The sequence below is a fragment of the Leopardus geoffroyi genome, chromosome C1 (genome assembly GCF_018350155.1).
Source record: "Leopardus geoffroyi isolate Oge1 chromosome C1, O.geoffroyi_Oge1_pat1.0, whole genome shotgun sequence".
In the NCBI taxonomy this organism is placed as follows: Eukaryota; Metazoa; Chordata; class Mammalia; order Carnivora; family Felidae; genus Leopardus; species Leopardus geoffroyi.
The window spans coordinates 161599800-161620245 of NC_059328.1; the positions used below are offsets into that span (position 1 = coordinate 161599800).

The following is a 20446-nucleotide window of genomic DNA, read 5'->3' on the forward strand; positions in this document are numbered from 1 at the left end:
TGTCTCTCTCAAAATAAATGAATAAACTTAAAAAAAAAAAAAAAAACTTGAGCAGTACTATTCCTTCTTGATTGTTTCCCTTTTTCTCCTCTGGACTAAGTAGTTTCAGTTAACATTCATGAAATGATTCGTTTCATCTTAACCCTGTAACCCTTGATTTTATCTTCACTTTGCATTTTAGAGTCTGGCTGGCTTCATGTTGATTTCACCATAGTTTGTAAGCTGATTTGTAGTGAAATCTTATTCACGTATGTTACTTTCAAACTAAAGGGAAGGGCCTATGTATTTGATTTTGGAATTCTCTCGGCATCCCACACCAGTGCTCGGATACCGCAGTCAAGCTGATTGGCCAGTAAAGAGCAGGGATTCAATACTTGATTTATTGATGGTTCTGAATTCCAGCCACTCAGTTCTGGGAAGGTGGGCTTATCTTCTGAGTTTAATAAAACTGAGTCCTTGAAGGCCATGATAAAGATTTTGGCTTTCATCCTAAGAGTAACGGGAAGCAATGCAGAGTTTTAAGCAGTTGAGCGACAAGCCCAGATTGGAATTTTTAAAATAATTACTCTGGATGTTTGTGGAGCAGTTTAATATAACCCAGTTCTAGAGTGTAGAAATTAACGTAAATGATTAAATTTTAACCCAGAGATATAATCTAGAAGAACTAAACCCCAGATAGTCTTCAAGCAGAACCCCCAAGTGTTATTTCTCTCAACTGCAATTTTGAAGAATATTGAGAAGCAGAAAGTTTGAGACTGACTTTTTCTTTGGCAGGGGAGTGTGTGGGGGAGAGTCAAGGGCCTAGAATGTGAGTATTTTGCATTTCTGAAAAGAGACTTTATTTTTACAATGAAATATTAAAGCAATATGAGTATCAAGGAATTAGGGAATTGAATATCAAAAAGCTACTAAAAATGACAAGACTATATTTTATGCCTTTATGGAAAATATATGTCATAATTTATTAATTTGAAAAAGCAAAATTAAAAATGTAATATAATTATGAAAACAATCATGCTTTCTCTTAACAAAAATACACAAAAATAGAGATGAAACTTGTTATACTTTGTTATCCACCAAATCCTGTTGCTTAACAGCTGTTAAAAAGTTATGTTGCTTAAAATGAGAAAACAAACCTAATATTTCAGTAATCATTGGAAATCTGTGTTAAAAGCGTTGAGATGCTGCTAAGAGAGCAAAATTTTTGAGAGATAAAAATGTACTCTGACATGTTTCTTCTTCCCAAACATTTGTGGAGATTGAAAAAATTCCAAATGTGTCTTGAAGAAAGGAATTGACAACTCCTGAATTAAATACAGTGTTTGGCTCCTGCTTCAGACAGTATTTATTGGTAGGTTATAACAAGGTTAATAACAATTTGCTTGATTCCCCCAAAGTTTTGTAGGATTTTGTACTTCTTGTATATAACTTGCCAAATCACAGCACTCATATTCCTCATTAAAATTAACATTAAATTATGCATATGTAAAACAAACCTGGGTGGAAAAAGAAAGAGATTTGTCAGTAAAAAAAGTCAGCAGAAGGTGCCCTAACAGTGGGCAATGAGTGGGATATCAAGTTATTCTGCTTTTTGTAAACAGTGTCAATTCTGTATTCTGGGCTGAAAAACCTGGCAAATGACAGCTCTCCCTCGTATTTCCTGAGGTCATTTCGTACCATTTTAAAGGATAAATCATAAATAGACCTTTGAACTAAGACAATCTTGCTGGACCTATCCTTTTGCGACTAACTTCCAGTCTCAATGGGATATTGAAGGGGAGGCTCGATAGAATACACAGTGGAATCCTTGTCCGGGAATGACTGCCTGGCAATTGTTTCATGGAAAACAGGGAGGGGTGGGGGACAACAACCCTGCTCTGTTCACTGGCTCTTTAATTTAGATTACCAATGATAAAGCCGGGGCTACGGCTAAAGAAAGGTAGGATGCATACGCAGAAACATTAGTGCTAATATGCTGCAGAAAGACAAGATAAATCAGCCCAGCTCTCATACATCACTGAGGGAGAAGCTGATTGCAACTTGACCATGTGCCTGAGTAGTCCCATCAGTGAGAAGAGCAGAACATGGATTAAAAAAAACTAGAATGTACCCTTAGGGCTACTGCCGTGCTGGACCTGGGAGAAGTGTCTGGTGTAAGTTTCAGCTTGTTTTATCCACGTATTTACCAGTGTGTTCCCATGCGGGGAGCTTGTTTCTCTTTCTGTGTTTTCATGGAAGCTTCAAGCATGTTTATTTACAGTCGTAGACTTCATTTTCTATGGATATAATATCAACCTAATAAAGTTCTTCATAGAGGACAGTTTAGCCCCGTGTTTATCCAGGAGAGAAATGTGAGAAAGTGATGGTTATCCTTACTGTCCATAGGAAGCCTGTGGGTGAGTTTTGTTTTTTGTTTTGCTTTTTGTTTCGTGGGGAGGTGAGGGTTACAAAGGTGGATTTTAAACTAAAAATTCAGTTCTTTTGCCATTCACTTAAAAAAAAAATGCAGTGGTAACCCAGCATTTCTTTCCTCCTGTGGTCTTTTGTTTTGAAAAACTGTGTTTGAATATGTAAGCCAGACTGCTTGGAATGCATTATATTTTATGACTGGGATGTTTGTATTGTTTCATATCTGTTATTAGACAAAATAATCATAAAGGGTGTTTTCTATGGACCTTTTTATATTCCAAAATTAAGTACAGATGGCAATTTCCAACAGTTTTAAAAATTTGTCAATTATTTAATTTAGCATCACTTAAGCATCTGCACAGGGAGAAAGCTGAGATGGTACAGAAGCTGAATAAGCATTGATTGCTCGTCTGAATTGCATCTTTAAAGTTTTCGCCTCAAATCTCTGATTTCACAGTTTATTTTTACCAAATTAGATTATCATATTTCATTATCAAGACTGCAAATGGGTGGAACTCTCTCAGATATCCTACATTTCCCGTTAGAACAGCGCGTAAAGCGCCTGCTGATTGTTACTCTGAGGGAAATTCTCATGCCGGCTCCCTGAGAAGATGGCTTAAATAATGCATGGGTAAGAGTGAAGCAAGATGGAATTTATGGCCCAGACACTGAGTTCGGGCTTTTGTTCAGACGAAAGACTACATAAGTGTGAGCGTATTAACATACTCTGAGGCTCCAGGGGAAGGGCGTAACTGAATGAAATTAGTGGCCACATGGTACTGTCCACGTTATTTCAAAACAAGCTTTAAAACAGTCCACCAAGCCTAAAGTGTGGTTTGAGGAGCTGAGGAAGGGGAAACTTGAAGTGTCAGTTGCAAACAGAATTCCCTGACTGAAAATTCCATGGGATAGACATAGGAAGTGAGTGTTCTGTAGGGAGAGGGTGGCCCTAGAGAGAATGGATGAGTGACTGATGAAAAGCAGCATGGTGGTCTTGTTAGGAAGGAATAAACCTTGACCAGACTGCAGCATTCTATATATTATGTCTTCCATCTTGTCCTAATTAGAGGAATATGTCTGCTGAATCCTAATCTCTTTAATTGTTGATAGAGCAGGCATGCGATTTGCTATAAATACACATGAGCATTCATTTCTGAAATAATGGCTGTTGCCAAATATATTAGACCAACAGGAGTGCTGGACTAGGGAAGGCTGTGCTGAATAGTTGAGTTTTGGAGGTAATGGACCAGTTGAGAATCATTGCACAGCTGGGCCAGCAGCTGCACCCAGTGCTCTGTCAAGTTTGGCCTCCAATTTCCTTGAACTTGTCCTTGTTTGCCAAAATGATGAACATAGCAAGAGCTCGTTTCAAATGAGCCTGCTGCAAGCAAAAAAGACCCTTTCCAAGGAGTCTTTGTCAAGGTATGTAGTCAACAGTAGCAGTGGCCAAATGAGGTATTGATTAGGGAATGGGAAGTTTGAATAGTCATAAAAATAAAAACCGAAGGCAAAGTGATAGAATGAGGTAAGCTGGCAGAAGACCAGAGTACATTAAAAGGCTGTATTGGGTCATCACTGTCCTAACTAAAGGACATATGGAAAAATCCCATAATAATATCCAGCAATAATTATCTTGTAGTTAGGAAAAATAAATAGGCCTGTGGGTTGGAAGGCAGCCCAGTAATCTCAACGCCTTTTTTCCTAACATTGTATTGTTCTGATATTCCTTGGGACTGGGTCAAGAGGAAGTGTCGTAGAGAGCATTTTATATTAAGAAGTAGTGACTAAACAATGCGATTAGTGGCAAGCCAAAATAAGAGTAGCAAGGACTTTCCTTCAATTTCTTGGTCCTGGCTTGAGCAAGTATTTATTTAGCATGTACTAATTACCCAGCATGTTCTAGATACATACTCTAACCAAGTAGATTATAAACTTTTTGAGAGCAGACATGTGGATTTATACTTCTCCTGTATAAATCCCATTTCTTGAAAACCGTTGTCTTGTTATGGTAATCATTGCAAGTCTGTCTACTTTCTTGACTTTGAAGAGGTTAAATATCAAATCTTTGCTATGCGAAGGCTTTATTTTCCCCTTCCAACAAAGGTGACTCTCCTCTCTTAAGATTTGAGAGCTTGTGACTTGACCACTCACAAGTTAGGTGATTTGCGACAAAATACCCCCCAGGAGAGTCTGTTTCCTCTTGTGTGAAATGAAGAAAGTAACCCTCATCCTGCAGGACTGTGAGAAGGAGACGTGCCTAGTGCACAGGCAGTGCTTTCCTCCTTCATAGAAGATAAGCAGGATAAGTCACCATACAGACTGAGTGCGTGCTGGCCATGGAGGTGGAGGTAGATGTGGGGAGGGAATGAGGAGGGTAGCAGGAAAGCTGGCTCAGAATCTGGAGCAGAACCTTTGATGAGAATATGACCTGAGGCAGGATGGTGCCAGTGGAAATGCAGAGGAAAGGATGAATCTGAAATATATTTTAAAGGGAAAATTGACAGAATGTGGCAGCTGCTTATATTAAAGTAAAGTGAAGAAGAAGATTATAAAGAAGGAACAACCATGAGGGCTGAGAGCCAAGATTATGGGTTTGCGATAATGGCAGGTTCGGGTGTGTGTGTGTGTGTGTGTGTGTGTGTGTGTGTGTGTGTGGTTTATTCTCCAAACCCCCCAAAGCTGAAACAATACAGTTCTTCAGGGACTTATAAACCAAGAAAACATAAGAAGAGAGAAGAGGAAATTGGAGTGCCTAGTTAACTTATGTAAAAGGAAAGGGAAAAAAAATCAATAATAAACCAATAATATAGGACTAACGCTGACAATAGAGTGAGAATTCAAAGGAATTGCCTAAAATGGCAAATCTATGTTTGGAGTTTTTCCCAGACAAGACCCACAATCTGCAAATAATAAGGCTCTTCTGCAATCTTGGAACTTATTTAAGTTTTCCTGAGTTAAAAAAAAATGCCACTGAAAGGATACAAATAGTGTCAGGATTGGGAAGAAAAAGAGCATGAGGAATGGAAATTCTCAAAATAGCTTGGTTTTGAAGAGGAGATGGAAGCCAAAAGATAGCTGGTTGACCTTTCAGAACTTAACCATTCATTATGACTTGTCAGAAAGTTTGACAACTGTTATTCCTTAAATAATTTATCGTGATTTTTCAGGAAATTGAAGCCAAACCACCAACTGGCAAATAGGTTGTGGTCAAATGCTCATTTGCAAATCCTTTATCAGAACAGTGTTGTAAACATCCTTGGGTTACTTTGCAAAAGTCTACACAACTCATCCTACAGTAGATATCATGTACATTTGCTATAAAAAATTAATAGCAAAAAGACTTTTATGTTAATAATTAAAACATAAACAGTAAGAATAAGAATGGAAAATGTTTTGAATGCTGGTACTTGGAGAAGTGCAGCTTAATTACAAGATGGTATGGGATGTGGCTATTTTAAAATTGATGCCGACTTTCACTGACTTTAAGAGACTTTGATTTCTTTAATCTTGAAATGTAGGGATTTCCTTGTCCTCCTTGAACTTTACCTTTTTTAAAAAAAATTTTTTTTTAACGTTTATTTATTTTTGAGACAGAGAGAGACAGAGCATGAACAGGGGAGGGGCAGAGAGAGAGGAAGACACAGAATCTGAAAGAGGCTCCAGGCTCTGAGCTGTCAGCACAGAGCCCGACACAGGGCTCGTACTCACGGACCGTGAGATCATGACCTGAGCCGAAGTTGGACGCTTAACCGACCAAGCCACCCAGGCGCCCCTACTGAACTTTACCTTTAATAATACCTGCCATGACCAGGATTGTTTTCACACATTGAAAAAGGAAAGGGAATATGGATAAGATTAAAAGGGGAAGAAGGAAGGAGGGATACCGAAGGTAACTGGAACAAAAGTTAAAAGAAAGAGGAGAAAGAGCAGGTTTGAAGAATGAGTGAGAAAGATATTGCATGAAGGGAAGTTGAGGGAGTCCTGGCATTGAAAAGAGGAGTATGTTGCTCTTAAGGAGTAAGAAATAAGGGAGACCATTGGGCCTAATAGCTTGCTGGATCAGCCACTAGGGGGTGCTTAAGACTCAGACAAGTTGTTTCTTGAGTTGCAACGCCACTCATGTGATGGGTAGACCTGGGGATGGGAACTTTTGGTCCTCTTAAGTTTCCCCTTTTAGCCCCCTCTTGTCATCTCTGCCTTCCCTATTCAGTGTGGATACCGTGGCCTATCATTTCAACCACCCTCTTACCAATATTTTCAGTTCTCTCGTTCATCCATTTAATAAAGATGTGTTGAATAATTCCTGTTTGTCAGGCATTGTAGTATTAGATACTCAGAAATGAATAAAACAGATATATGCCAGCCCTTGGCACCTACCAGGCCAAATAAATACCAACCTTTAATCAAAGCAGTTGTGTTCTTTCTCCAGCCTCCAACCAGATGGCTAAGCACTGCTTGAGGAAATCATGTTACTGTCCAGATTGATGCTGTGATCACTTTATGACCTCCAATCTCAATTGGACCTCTCACTATAGCCCAGCAATCCTTATATAGTTTTCTAATATATTCCTGACATTCTCTTCCCAACACCTATTTGAAGACTTTTGAACTTTTCTCCAATCTTTGACCAAATCACATCAGTAGATAGCCTTACCTCTTGGCATTCAGGATTTCAACTTCTTGCCACCAAATCTATTACCTGCATAACCCCAATTAAACCAATTGCCTTGAGTACAGTTCAACATGGTGAAAGTCAAATCTGACTCCCCAAAGCCTTGGAAGGCAATGAAAGTCTTTACTGAAAATTTCTTGAGGGGTCAGCCATGAACAAGAGGGGGAACTAATCCCAGAACACATAGCCGGATTTCCTAAAAATTGTTTTTATATGTCTTTCTCCCCAAAGTCTGGCTTCTCATGGCAGCCATCAATTTACAGATGCTCCTGACTTAGGGTGGTTCACCTTAATGATTTTGTGACTTTACAATCATGTGAAAGCAATATGCATTCAGTAGAAACCGAACGTTGAATTTTGACTTTTGATCGTTTCCCAGGCTAGGGATAGGCAGTACCATATTCTCTTGTGATGCTGGGCTCCCAGTTGCCATGTGATCACAAGGGTAAATAACCAATACACTTACACCCATTCTGTGTTTCACTTTCAGTAAAGTAGGCAATAAATTATATGAGATATTCAACACTATATTATAAAGGAGGCTTTGTATTAGATGATTTTGCCCAACTGTAAGCTAATGTAAGTGTTCTGAGAACGTTTAAGGTAGGCTAAGCTAAGCTATGATGCTCAGTAGGTTAGATGTATTAAATGCATTTTCAACTTCCATTGGGTGTATTAACCTGTTGATAACTTATAATAACCCTATCATAAGTTGAGGAAGATATATATACTCTTTTTCTGTCCTCCTTCTCTGCCTCTTCCCCTGCCCCCATGTGAATTCACCTTATCTTACTCCTGTCTGTCTGATCTCATTCCTTCATAGGTAGAACAAACTAGTCCATCTTGATGTCTGTCATTTTCCTCCCACCCCTTACCTCAGTCAGCACAAGTCATAGATAGTTCAGCAGGGAAATCATTCTGAGTGAGAGGAAGGCATTGCAAATATTGGTGATTTAATACATACATATTTTTTAAATTGTCCATTTGTGTACATCCCTTCCACCTTTCCACAGGTTAAAATAGAAGAATTTTTTCCCTCCCCTGATTTCTCCACCTGTGTTCTACACCTCATTCACCTCCATCTTTATGGGTTGCTTGCTTTATCCACACTTTATTCTATTTGCTATAACTTTCACCTTTTCATCTCTAGTGGATCCTGTTCATCAGAGTGTACTGGGACTCTACCTGCTCCAATCTTAAAAGAAAAAAAAAAAAAAAAGATACAACAAAACCTTTATCTTCCCTACATACTCTTTAATCTCCCTAACTTTTTCTCCCCTTTTATAGCTAAACTTCCAAAAGCGATAGCCTACATTTCTTGGGTCCTTCCTTCCCCAAACACTCCTCAACCACTATGGTTTAAATTCTACCTCAGCCACTTCATGAAAGCCCCTCTAGCTAAAGTTGTCCACTGTCTACTTGTTCTGAATGTGAAGGGGATTCTGAGTCCTTAATCTTTCTACAGCATTTGACACCGTAGAACACCATCTTCTTTGAAATATAGTTTTCTTGTAGCGTCTTGGTGCTCTCCTACATTGTGGTCTCTGTGAGTTTATCTTTCTTTCTACTTTTATTAAAATACAGGTGATATTCAGGGGCACTGTTCTTTTCTGACTTTGGGAGGAATAGGGTGGGAGTTCCATCCATTCCTGAGCCTTCTGTTAATATTTATATGCTATTGACTTCCACGCTTGGGTCACACCAGCCCTCACCTAAGGAAGTAAGATAGGGATTTCTGCTTGGAAATCTCCTCCAAACTCAAGTGGGACTTGACCCCAGAATGGGGCATTCAGGAGAGAGTCCTCTTTCTCTGACCCACCGCATTAATTTGCTAATAAATTACTCTCTCTCCCAAGCACTTCCCTCAAAGACACCTCACCATCATTATCTATTCTGTTATATTGATCTCCTTTGGGGCTGAAACACTAACTCTGAAATCTTCTTACATTCTTTCTTACTCTATTATTTATAGATAAACTTGATGGAAATTATCCCTCTAATTAAACCAAAGATTTGGAACTCAAAGCCTTTTTTGTCCCATAACTGGTTATTAAAATAAAAAGTGCTTTGCCTTTCTGTGTTTTGAATTAAAAAAAAAAATTCTACTTAGCCACTCAGTTGGCTTCGTTGTTTCCTCCAGGTCTTTTTGTGTCCTTGAGGTAATCGAGTGATCCTGGAGCAGTGCAGGGGGTCAGCAGGGCTAGTGGGGCAAGGAGACACAGAACCTTTAATATTTTAACCTACACTGGAAAGCAAAAGGTAAATGAGTCAGTTTTACTTGTGGTCTGAGGAGTCATCCAAGAGAAAAGACTTTTAAGCCTAAACACGAACGTTCACAGAAGTACCCCTTTGCTTATATAAACAGATTCCTCATCATCTGAAACTGTACCTATGTCACTTTAAAACCAGAAATGATGGGAAGAGTCTAATTTTTTTTTAGCACTGTGGGAGTAAAATAGATTTGCAACTGAGGACATGGCCATGTGCAAGTTGTGGTCAAAAAGAGAACTAAATCTGCTAGCCTTGTTCAGTTTTACCCTGATCAAATGGGCACAGACTAATGTTCATCCAGGCCAGCCTATAAAGGCAAAGGGGTAAATATTTAAGGAATTCTTTTGAACCTTTGAATTCTAACTATATTTTGGAAAGGTTTCATGTGACATGGAAGAAGTCTAGTGGCTTAGGACAGAAAAATAAATATTTACATTGCTTATTTAACATATTTAAAGCTATTTTGTTGAAGAATATAGGATATATGTTAACTGTAATGAGAAAAAGAAAGCGGAACACCTTTCATAAATTCACATCAGGTCGTACCGAAGTTAATCCGAATTTTAACTGTTAATCGATTACCGAGAAACTGGAGAAGGTGGGGCATGCTTCAGTTTTTGGGCTCTTATCATCCAGGCATACAATTGCATTTTGAACAGATTGGAATCAAATGAACAGATTATTGGGCCACCTAACAAAACGGGCATCCCAGTAATCAATATCTGAAATAATAAAAACATGAATTAAATGTTTTTTGATCAATATTATTCACACAGCTCATATCCTTAATGATAATGCTTAACTGAAAGACAGACCTTTGCTTCAAGGTTCATTTGCAATCCTCAGAGAACTCTAAATTTGTTTTGACATCCCAGTGCTTCTGGAAAATATGAGTCCTGTATTTCATTTTGTGGAATTAGAGTGGACTGCATAATAATGTGCTCTTACATAACACAGACCATCTCTACTTTTTCATTCTAAGTTTTAAAAAGAGAAATGTGGAGGGGCACGCAGAGTGGGAGGAGCCTTGGAGCAGAGTGAGGAGCTAAGTGTATAATTCTGTCCTGTCAATGGTGCTCGTACTTTCTTTTACATAGATATGTGTATTTATTTTGAGGGAGAGAAAGAGTGAGCATGAGTGGGGGAGGGGCCGAGAGATAGGGAAAGAGAATCAAAAGCAGGCTCTGCACTGTAAGCACAGAGCCCGACTCAGGACTCGATCCCACAAACCGTGAGATTATGACTTTAGCCAAAATCAATAGTCTGACCCTTAACTGACTGAACCACTCAGGTGTCCCGTGCTCATACCTTGCTTAAAGCATTAATTTGTGCAGAGATCTGAACACTGCAGGCAACTATTTGTCTGAAGCTGACATTTCTGTTCATTTAGAGGACAGAATTATGGTCCAGCTTCATCATAACTAAGTGGAGTCCTATAGTTTTTCCTAATCTAAAAGGAGAATGTAGGAAGGGCTTCAAACTCTTTAAAAAAACAACTAAATTCTAAAATTCGGTGTTGGAACAAGTATAAGCTTATATTAAGTCACATTTGGAGAACTGCAGAAGGAAAGACCTGTGGATGTGGTCTTCCCAAAATACTAGCATCAGGGCAAATCTGTCAGCGTCCTCAGCTCATTCTGCAGCGGAGAGGCATGTGGAGCTACAAAGACAGACGACTCGTCTCTCCCTTGCAAAATGAGTCCTACGTTTTTCAGGCCATTCTAGGCCTCTGGGGAGGACGGCAGTTCGTCCAGAGACCCAGACAATGCTGCAATCATCCACGTATGTCATTTTGCCTTAAAACTAATGGTGATCTTCCACAGGAGCTCCTGATGTTTGTTCAGAAATCAGAGCGTAGGTGGCTGGAGAACCATTTTCACTACAACAGTTGAGAGCTGGTCCAAAGTTGGAATAAGACAGAGGCTACCTTATACTGCCCCTGATCAACTACCATTCACAGCATAAAATCAAGATTTTATTTTATTTTGTCATTTTTGAGACATAACAAACACTGCATTCCCCAGCTAATAGTATTAGCCAACTAAATTCTTTCAGGAGTGAGAAGAGGTTCTATAATATTTGTTCTTTGAGATGTTCCTCAGTCTTGGAGGGACTGGCATTTTACCCCGTGTCCCTTTAAGCTATCTGTGCGCTTGTTTCCATTCATTCATTGACTCTTATTGTGTACCAGGCATTATTCTAGGCATAATCTGTAGAGCGGTGAGCAAGACAGATTTATGAGAATGGTAAAGTGTTCACCCAAGAAAGCCTCTTCAAAAGGCACTTTTATTAGCACAGGAACTTAGTATCATCACTTTATATTGTCCATAGCTCATATGGAAAAGGAAAATTTTCTTTGTCTAAATCATAGGAGGTTTTGAGTCCTTCGTTTTTAAAGTCCCAGGAACACTTCTTCAACTTGAGACTACCCAAGGCCATTTAAGTGACACAACCTAGGTCTCATCTTTGTTACTTATTCTTTAATGTGAATGGCACTTCACAGGGCTTAAAGTAGCCTACGTGAAGAAGAAGGGCTCTTCAGATAATTTTTTTCTAAAAGCAGAGATATCTACTCTTGACCCAGATGAATGTCCTGACTTCTAAGTTTTTGCACACTTCAGAAAGGCTTGACTTCCTGCTAAATAAAGTGTTTGCCAAAAAATGAAAAATAACACAAGGAAAAACAGCCAGTCAAAGGCCTGGCATCTGGTAGGTGCTTAGTAAGTGTTTATGGTACCAAATCTGAAGCCAACCAAAAACTTATTCGGAAGCCAAAGGTTAAGTTAAAAAACAAAACTGGCTTTCTTCTCCTCTATGAGAATCTCTAGAATGATTCATTTCCTTTTCTGTAAAGTGTGAATACTAATCCTTAGCTCATGGATTTTTAGGGAGCCTAAGTGAGATAAAACGGGAAAGCTCTTCATAAACAATTAAATTCTTTTCAAATAGAAAGTTTATTATGAAAAAAAAAAAAAACAAGCCTGAAGCCTTGATAAATTCATTTATGTATTGTGTTCTCGTGAATAGCAACAAGTTAAAAAACAAACAACTAATATGCGCTATTTTGACCCTCCTCAATGAAAATATTAGAAATCTTTTTGTTGGAGCACCTGGGTGGCTCATTCGATTCAGCATCCGACTTCAGCTCGGGTCATGATCTCACGGTTCGGTTTGTGAGTTTGAGCCCACATCAGGCTCTCTGCTGTCAGCGTGGAGCCCACTTCAGATCCTTTGTCCCCCTCCCTCTGCCCCAACCCCTATAGAAATCATAGGAAATCAACCCCGCTCATGCATGTTCTCTCTCTCTCCCTCAAAAATAAACATTTAAAAAATATATATATTTTAAAAGTTCTTTCCCCTATGGGTAATTTTATACCTGTATATTTTGAGGAAAATAGTAGAAAGCAAAGGAAGGCCAACATCTTGAAAAGAGTTAATGCTAGATTTTGTGTATTGAAAATCACAGAAAATTGGTCTCTGGTATTTAGATATCTTCACCCATGTCACTGTGTGGGGTATATAGGACTAGAGAGTGTGTTCAGAACAACTCGACTCAATCTTCAAGTTGTAAGCCCAGTCACTAAGCCATTTGATCCCTCACTGCATCTGGTGACTTTTACTAAGTTGAGCCATACAAAATTGCTAATATTCAACCACTTTGGGCCTACAAAAGTGGCAATTGCGTATATTCAGCCTAATGTCATTATATTTCTGTTCTTGCATGGGGATTCTTTTGTTTATCTGTTCAGTCTGATATAGACAGCTAGAGGGTAGGGATTATGTCCAATATCTAAATTGAAGCCTGGAAATCTGAGCTCACACAATATAAAATATGAAAAGAATCCATAAAATATCTTTTCACCTGAGCTGTAGATACTATTTCTGACACCCTTCATGGAGACAATGCAGTGGAAATCATAGGTGTTTAATAGCTGGGGACGCCCTGAAGGTGAACTCCTCTCTCCCAGAGAATGATCAGCTCAAACTAGGAGCCATCCTGGAAACTCTGGTACCCCGGGGGTACTGCACTCCCCTGGAATCACCTCCTCATCTCTTATTCCCACTTCTTTCCCACCTAGCCTCCCTATGCTGTCATGGCTGCTTTTGCCTGAGCTTACTAATTATAGGGATTGAGGGTATCTGCTGCACTGCTTTTTAAGCCTTTTCTATGGTATCCCCTAGAATGGCAGCCCAAAGTAGGAATGCATTTTACATCAGGACCCTGTACACTATGCTGTATTACATAGGTATGTGGCTGATGTATTTATATCTATATCTTGTATATATATTACCAAGCCAGTTCCCAATTTTGAGAAGCTGTCCAGAATATCTTTTTTGAAATTAGGGTCCAATTAAACTTGTGGAGACTTTAAAGCTTCATGGGAGAGGGAAAAAAATGCCAGCTCAGTCTTTAAGCTTTTTATCCCCCTTAAGCAGCTGTGGCCTGTATCGGTTTATGTCAGGATTTGTTTTCCTATTCCTGTTTTTGAGCAGCCACAACCTTGGAGACGAGCTCTAAGATGGGGCTATGGCTTCAGTTACAAAGTTCTGAAATCCATATAATTAATTCTAGATGGTAATGGCTCATTTCAGTTGCTGTGGAATGTCTTAGAGTGACCAGGAATATCACCAGCATTCTGCTTTTATACGCATGGATATAGCCGGTGAGGTTATTTATCTTTTGCCTGTTTCTTATTCCTAAAATGATTTTATGATTTTATCCTATCTATAAGTTGATATTTAAGTCTATAAAAATCCTGTGTAAAGCCATCAAACTGAATGTATATTAAGGATTATGCTATTTGGATGAGCAGCTTGGGAATATTTAGGTTTTGATCAAAACCTTTGAAATGTTTTCAAAAGAGCTGTAGCACCTTTTGCTCAATTTAAAAATTTGGTATAAAACTTGTATATTTATTTCTATTAAAATAAGAAAAATAAACGCCACTTGCCAGCCTTGGGATTCAGATAACTTACCTAAATGTGGCTTGGCCAGTGGCCCACTGCTTTTAATTCACAAAAAGCCACATATATTTTCTTTAAAAAATTTTTTTTAATGTGTATTTATTTTAGAGAGAGAGCACGAGTGGGGGAGGGACAGAGAGAGAGAGAGAGAGAGAGAGAGAGGCAGAATCCGAAGCAGGCTCCAAGGTCTGAGCTGTCAGCACAGAGTCTGACACAGGGCTCGAACTCACAAGCGGTGAGATCATGACCTGAGCTGAAGTCTGACACTTAACCGACTGAGCCACCCAGGCGCCCCTCACATATATCTTCTAAGGCGAAAAAAAGAGACAGTTACTTCTCCCTATAAGGTTCCATCATTATCAAACCAGACTGTATCATATCTGAAACCCTGCTAATTTGCAGGAATGAGAGACATCAATAAGACTTTTCTTATTCGAGTTTCAGAATGTTGCTCAAAAGGGAAACTTGTGAATTCACTCGCCTTCCATTTTTCCTGATTTTTGAGGTGTGGAGGCTCTCAGCAGAGTGTTTTGATGGGTATTGGCATGCTGTCTGCCGGAGAGAGAGCTAGCTGACTCAAGTGAAATGTGGCAATCACAGGACATCGCTTTTCAAGAACTTGGAGAAATGCCTCCCAGAGTCCAGGGTTAGATGGAGTGTTGTGGAGGGTGAGGCACAAAATCTAGATGATTTATCTCAGCTTCTGACCCATTTTATATCCTTGAGTAAATCGCTTAACCCTTCTGTGCCTAGGCTTTCAGTTGTAAAATGGAAATAAGGTCCCCATTTCCTAGACCTCATTTGAAGGGATATTATACATTCTGACAAAAGGAGGAAACAAATTGCTCTTGGCACTGAAGGAAATTCCACAGGGGAGTTGCAACTTTTTTTTGAGATGGTAGCATTATGGAGATAAGCAAATGATCATCCAAGGCAAATATATATTAAAACGAGGGTAAGTCCTTCGGATCCAACAAACATTTCTTGTGAAGGTAGTGTATTCCAGGCACTTTCCCATTTACTCTTCCATGGTTCTTTAATCCTCCCAGTCAGGAAGGCCGGGCGGCAGTTGGTTAGGGTCCTGTTACCGGTTTTATAAATAAAGAAACTGAAGCTTAGAGAAGTTAATCAGCCTGTTTGAGCCATACAACAGGAGAGAAGCAGAGCCCAGGAGCAAGCCTTCTGGTGCTGGGTCCCATATCCTTCTCATGACACACCACCTACCTTTGAGGTAACATGAAAAGATGTGAGAACTAAAATCACATAAATCTAAAACCCAATTTCTGAGACACCTGGGTAATTCAAATACCTGTATTTAGTTTCTAAATTGTAACTTAGTTTCTACAGTCCTTCTCTCCTGGAATCAACTATACCTCTCTAATGTATAGATTATCACCTTGTTCCAGCTTTATTGTTTCTACCAAATGTATGTTAACTGTTAAATGGTTTTTACTGGTACTTTTAGTCCCTGTTAACACAACTCTTCAGAGGCATATATGTGCAAAGCTAGGATTCTTTTTGAAAATATATGACTGACTGGCTTCTGGTGAGCAATCGTAGCAGCATTGTTATGCCTGTCTTTACAGTTTACAACTTTTAGGTTAAGGAACTTTTTAAGCCATCTGGATGGTCTGCTAGTTGCCAAGCCCTGGTTGTGTATTTCTTATAGTGTAGGATTTAATTCTCATGGGGGTTCTGTTGCAGTCATACTGTCCTGCACAAAAAAGTAAAAGCTGTTGTGTCACCAAAAATGCCCTCTCTTTGCCTTGAGTTAGAGATTATGTTTTTGAAATCTTGTCCGAGAGGCTGAACAGCTGAGCAAATTCTTGCTTTTCTTTCCAGCTTCCCAAGCAGCAACGGTGTTGCCAACCCCACCTCACTTAGGCTCTCGTTGTCTATGAACAGTTCAGGCTGACTGGAACATGTTTATTGAATGCCCATTCCTTGGGTGCATTAGTCAAATGCAATTGATTGTTATAATACACCACCAGCTCAGGGAAGGTAATGGGGCTCTTTAATTGGAGATGCTACTTTAGAGGACAGAGTGTAAATCATTGAATACAAAGCCCAATGATTTTTTCCACAGTGACTACAACGTGTCCATGATTGCACCCTCAATATAGTCAGACAAAAGAGGAATGGCTGATATTCAAGACTAGGCATTGGGAGACTCCTAAGAACTCTAAGATTCGTCCTATTTTCATCTTGTCTTGAAATATTCTCATGTGTCCTACTGAAACCTTGGTTCAGAGGGATGCTACTGTGTGTGTGCATACATGTACATTTAAGATGACAATTAAAATTTAAAAGAATTTGTTAGAGAATACTCTGGAAGCCAAGACATCTCAACTGTCTTCCATTCGTTACAAATACGGTCCTGGGACCATATTTTTTAGAAAATATCAGAGTGGCTCCAGGTCTTTCCTCCTTAGCCCTTCAGCTGCTACCTTTTCTTTCCTAATTCAACAGTCACACAGCTGAAGATATGTACAAGTGTGATGATATAAATCTTTATTTATAAAGATTTCCTTGCTGCCACTGAGTTTAAAGAGAAGAGTTTAAAGTCCAGCCCAAGACCCAGATGACAAGCCACTCCCTACTCCAGACAAACCTTCCTCTTCCAGGCTTTCTTTATACCTTGTCGGGCTATGACACCAATTAGACCCAGCCCTCTTGCACACTTTGGTGTGCCTCTCAGAGTAAAGACCTCTCCCTCTGTCCTTGCTGCCTGCATCCTGGAATACACCTAGCCAAGGGCTGGCCTGAATCTCTTTGTGACTGTTCTTAAGACCCTGGGGAGCATTAGGTATGAAGGACCTTCTGTCTTGGGAGAGCAGTGACTCTACTAACTGTTGTGAAGATAGTGCTGTTTAATTCCAAACATATTAAAAACCTGCAGTGTGAATAGATCCTCATTACTTTTTGTTCTCTTGCTCTAAGAAGATCCCTAAGAATAGAGGCAAATAGACTGAGAAACCTTGTCTGTGACCCCTCCGTGACTCAGCCAGCATTGCAAATTGGCTGTGGGAGTTGGGCTTTGAATTTGTTAAAACAAATTACTGAAGTTGGTGCTCTTTGCATTAGAGTCTGCACTTGGCAATGAATTAATTCCACACCCACCTTGTGTGAAAAAACAAAGCATAAGGTTAGAGAGGCAGGGACACATAACTAGAGATGGAGAGGTGACGCTTGGGCTCTGATCCCACAATCATTTTTGTCTAGGTTCTTCCCTCCCAGTTTCCCTCAGTCATTTTCTTTTCTCTTTGTCCTGCTTGTGCCCAAAGTGAGGGTGAATGGTTGCTGATGGGCCCATTCACATTCTCATCTTTTCCTTACATCAAGACATTCTAGTGTCCATGTAAGGTTGGATCCAGAAGGATTCTGTGTGTGGCAGCTGCAGGACACCTATTTCTACTTCGTCCATTTCCAAGAAGGACCAAAACCACAGCTGGGACACATAGCGACTTTCCATCTTTTAACTTTTTTTTTTACAATGAGAATGTATTATTTGTGAAGTTCATTAAATATATATATAAATATAGGAAAGTTGCAGCTAAGTTTTCTGGGAAGAGCACACTGAATTGCTTCCCAAAGAGAGTGTTCAGGAAACCAAAGGTGGGCGTAATGGAAGTTTTTCTTTTTTTGTTTTGGTAGTGGTTGGTCTATTTATATGATGGATCAGGAGAGAGGTTTTTTCCCATACTTTTCGGGAAACATACCTGCTCAGCCTGCAGATGAGCCAGGCATTGTACATAGCTGGCCAGGGCAGCCCCCTACCTGCAGATTGAATAGAGTGGGGGAATCTCATGCCCATTTGCTGACTGGAACCAGAGAGTCCATCATTAAAGATGGGTGAACATGATATGTTACTCAGGTGCTACTGTCCACACCCCTTCCCTGCTGCCTCCAGAGCTTTGGTGGACTTAGAGCTCAGGGTAGCTTAGGGAGGTGCAGAGGTCAGAGCTATTCTTAGTTTTCATGAGAGCCTGTGCACTATAAAAAGTGCTTCTCTAGGCTACCAGCCACCAGACATGGCACCGCATCTTCCTGGACCTGAGAGTAACCGCCCATAAATGCACGTTGTATGGTAGTTAATTGTTTCTATGTCCGTCTTCCTTTTATCTGTTAGTTCATTCGGGGCGGGAGTCGTGTTTTGTCCATCTCTATTTCTAGCACCCAGTACAGCGCCTGACAGTTGATGCTCAAGAAATGACTGTTGTATGAATGATGTAAGGTCTGAACTTCGAACAATTGATTTATAAATGCGCTTTTGAGAACTGGGGTTTTCCTATGGTTGGATATTAGGGAAAGGCCTAGAAACGCAACCGTTAAAAACGGGTATGGTTAAATCCAGTGTTTTGGCTTTGGAACAAACAGCCTATGTTCAAATCCTGGCACTTCTACTCACTAGCTGATGACTTGAGCAAGTTCCTTAACCTCCCTCTTCCTCAGTTTCCTCATCTGTAACCTACAGATACCAAAATTATCTACCTCCTGGTCTGGTGGTTAGGATTCAGTGAGACAATTAATGCAAAGCTTTAACAGCAGGACACACAGACAAGTTCATTTCATTGTTCATTCTTAGCCATTGTTATTATTCAGAACCTTTAAGATGGGAATCATTCTAGTTGGTCAAGTTTTCTGAAAACCCGTTACATACCATAGTGTTTCTTATTTAACTAATTTAGAGACATAGCTTTTAAAAATGGCTTCTAGGGGCGCCTGGGTGGCGCAGTCGGTTAAGCGTCCGACTTCAGCCAGGTCACGATCTCGCGGTCCGTGAGTTCGAGCCCCGCGTCAGGCTCTGGGCTGATGGCTCAGAGCCTGGAGCCTGTTTCCGATTCTGTGTCTCCCTCTCTCTCTGCCCCTCCCCCGTTCATGCTCTGTCTCTCTCTGTCCCAAAAATAAATAAACGTTGAAAAATAAAAAATTAAAAAAAAAATGGCTTCTACTTCCCAAAACAGTATAATGAACATCCTTATCTTTAACTCCGGAACGTTATCATAAGCAATTATTATTATCCCGTGCCTAATGCAAGAATAAGTGCCCCAGCTTGTAGGTACGTGTATGGTTGACAGGCTTTTCTGCTCTGCTTTTTGAGTTCTTCTGTCTGACCTTCCTCAATGGTCAGCTCTCAACGGCCTACTTTTAGTACCTTCTCTCACCGTTAGAATTTTCTTTTCTAATATGCTGTACTCTGGGGAATCAAAGCATATTTTAATTATATATAAATAAGAGTGACTTGATGAGGCTCTTAATGAGCTCTCTCATGACAAATGTGAGTGATTTTTGCAGTTTCCAAATCGGTTATCTCCTATTTGTCATCAATAGTCCGTATATTTATGACAGATGAAGTCTTGCCAGACACGAAAAAGTTATTGTTCTATTTTCTGTCCTACAGTTTTAACTGGAATTCAACATAATGCCCTTGGGCTGGGGCTCTTAGCACTTCCTCTAAACAGAAGGAAGCAGCCTGTGCTCCTGGGTGCAAGTCCTAGATCAGCACTTGATTTCTTTTCTAACAAGGACAATAAGACAGAATCTCACTTGTCAGTAGGGCTTAAATGAGATAGTACTTTCTCTTATGTTAACATATACTTGGTTACTGCAAAATGCGAAAATTGTTATTATTAGCATTAGTGGTAGTCCAACATGTTTGCAGGGTTTTTTATGTATTTCCATGGATCTGCATGGAGAGAGAATACTATGCATGCCTTATCGGAGAAATTCATCAGGGGCCTTTAAATGAAGTACCTTCATTTAAAACATTTTATGAAACCATTGTGAAGCTCCTGTCTGGTGGATGATGGAGGAAGGTGGGGGAATGGGTAATGAAAATGCCACCCTGTGGTGTTCAGTAAGCTGAGACGAGGGGGAGAAATCCCTTTTTCTCATGGATTTTGCCCGTAAGCTCTTTTGTACATACAGATGGGAAAGTGTTAAAATACGTATGTGGTGTGTTCATAGATTTTAATAAGGAGCCGTTGATAAGTAGATCTAGTAATTTTTTGTAAATTTATATTAAATTTCTCAAATTAAATTTATTAAGTTTATTTCTGGGCTAATCTTCTGTCCCGGTGTGCACAGTATGAAATGCTTTGAGATTATTTAACTAATGTTCTTTTTCTC

At 39.7% G+C, this 20446-nt stretch overlaps 1 protein-coding gene across 9 annotated transcripts in view; it reads left to right on the forward strand.

Moving 5' to 3' along the window:
• RAPGEF4 (Rap guanine nucleotide exchange factor 4) overlaps positions 1-20446 on the forward strand; it is a 292801-nt gene that overhangs the window by 111186 nt on the left and 161169 nt on the right. The window contains exon 1 of one of the 9 annotated variants that reach the window (XM_045480220.1): positions 2006-2153. The exons of 7 other annotated variants lie outside the window; for them this stretch is intronic. The gene's annotated coding sequence lies outside the window, so the exon portion shown is untranslated. Of the gene's footprint in view, positions 1-2005; positions 2154-13863; positions 14017-20446 lie in introns of those variants that run through there. One more of the 9 variants, XM_045480219.1, reaches the window with a different exon arrangement.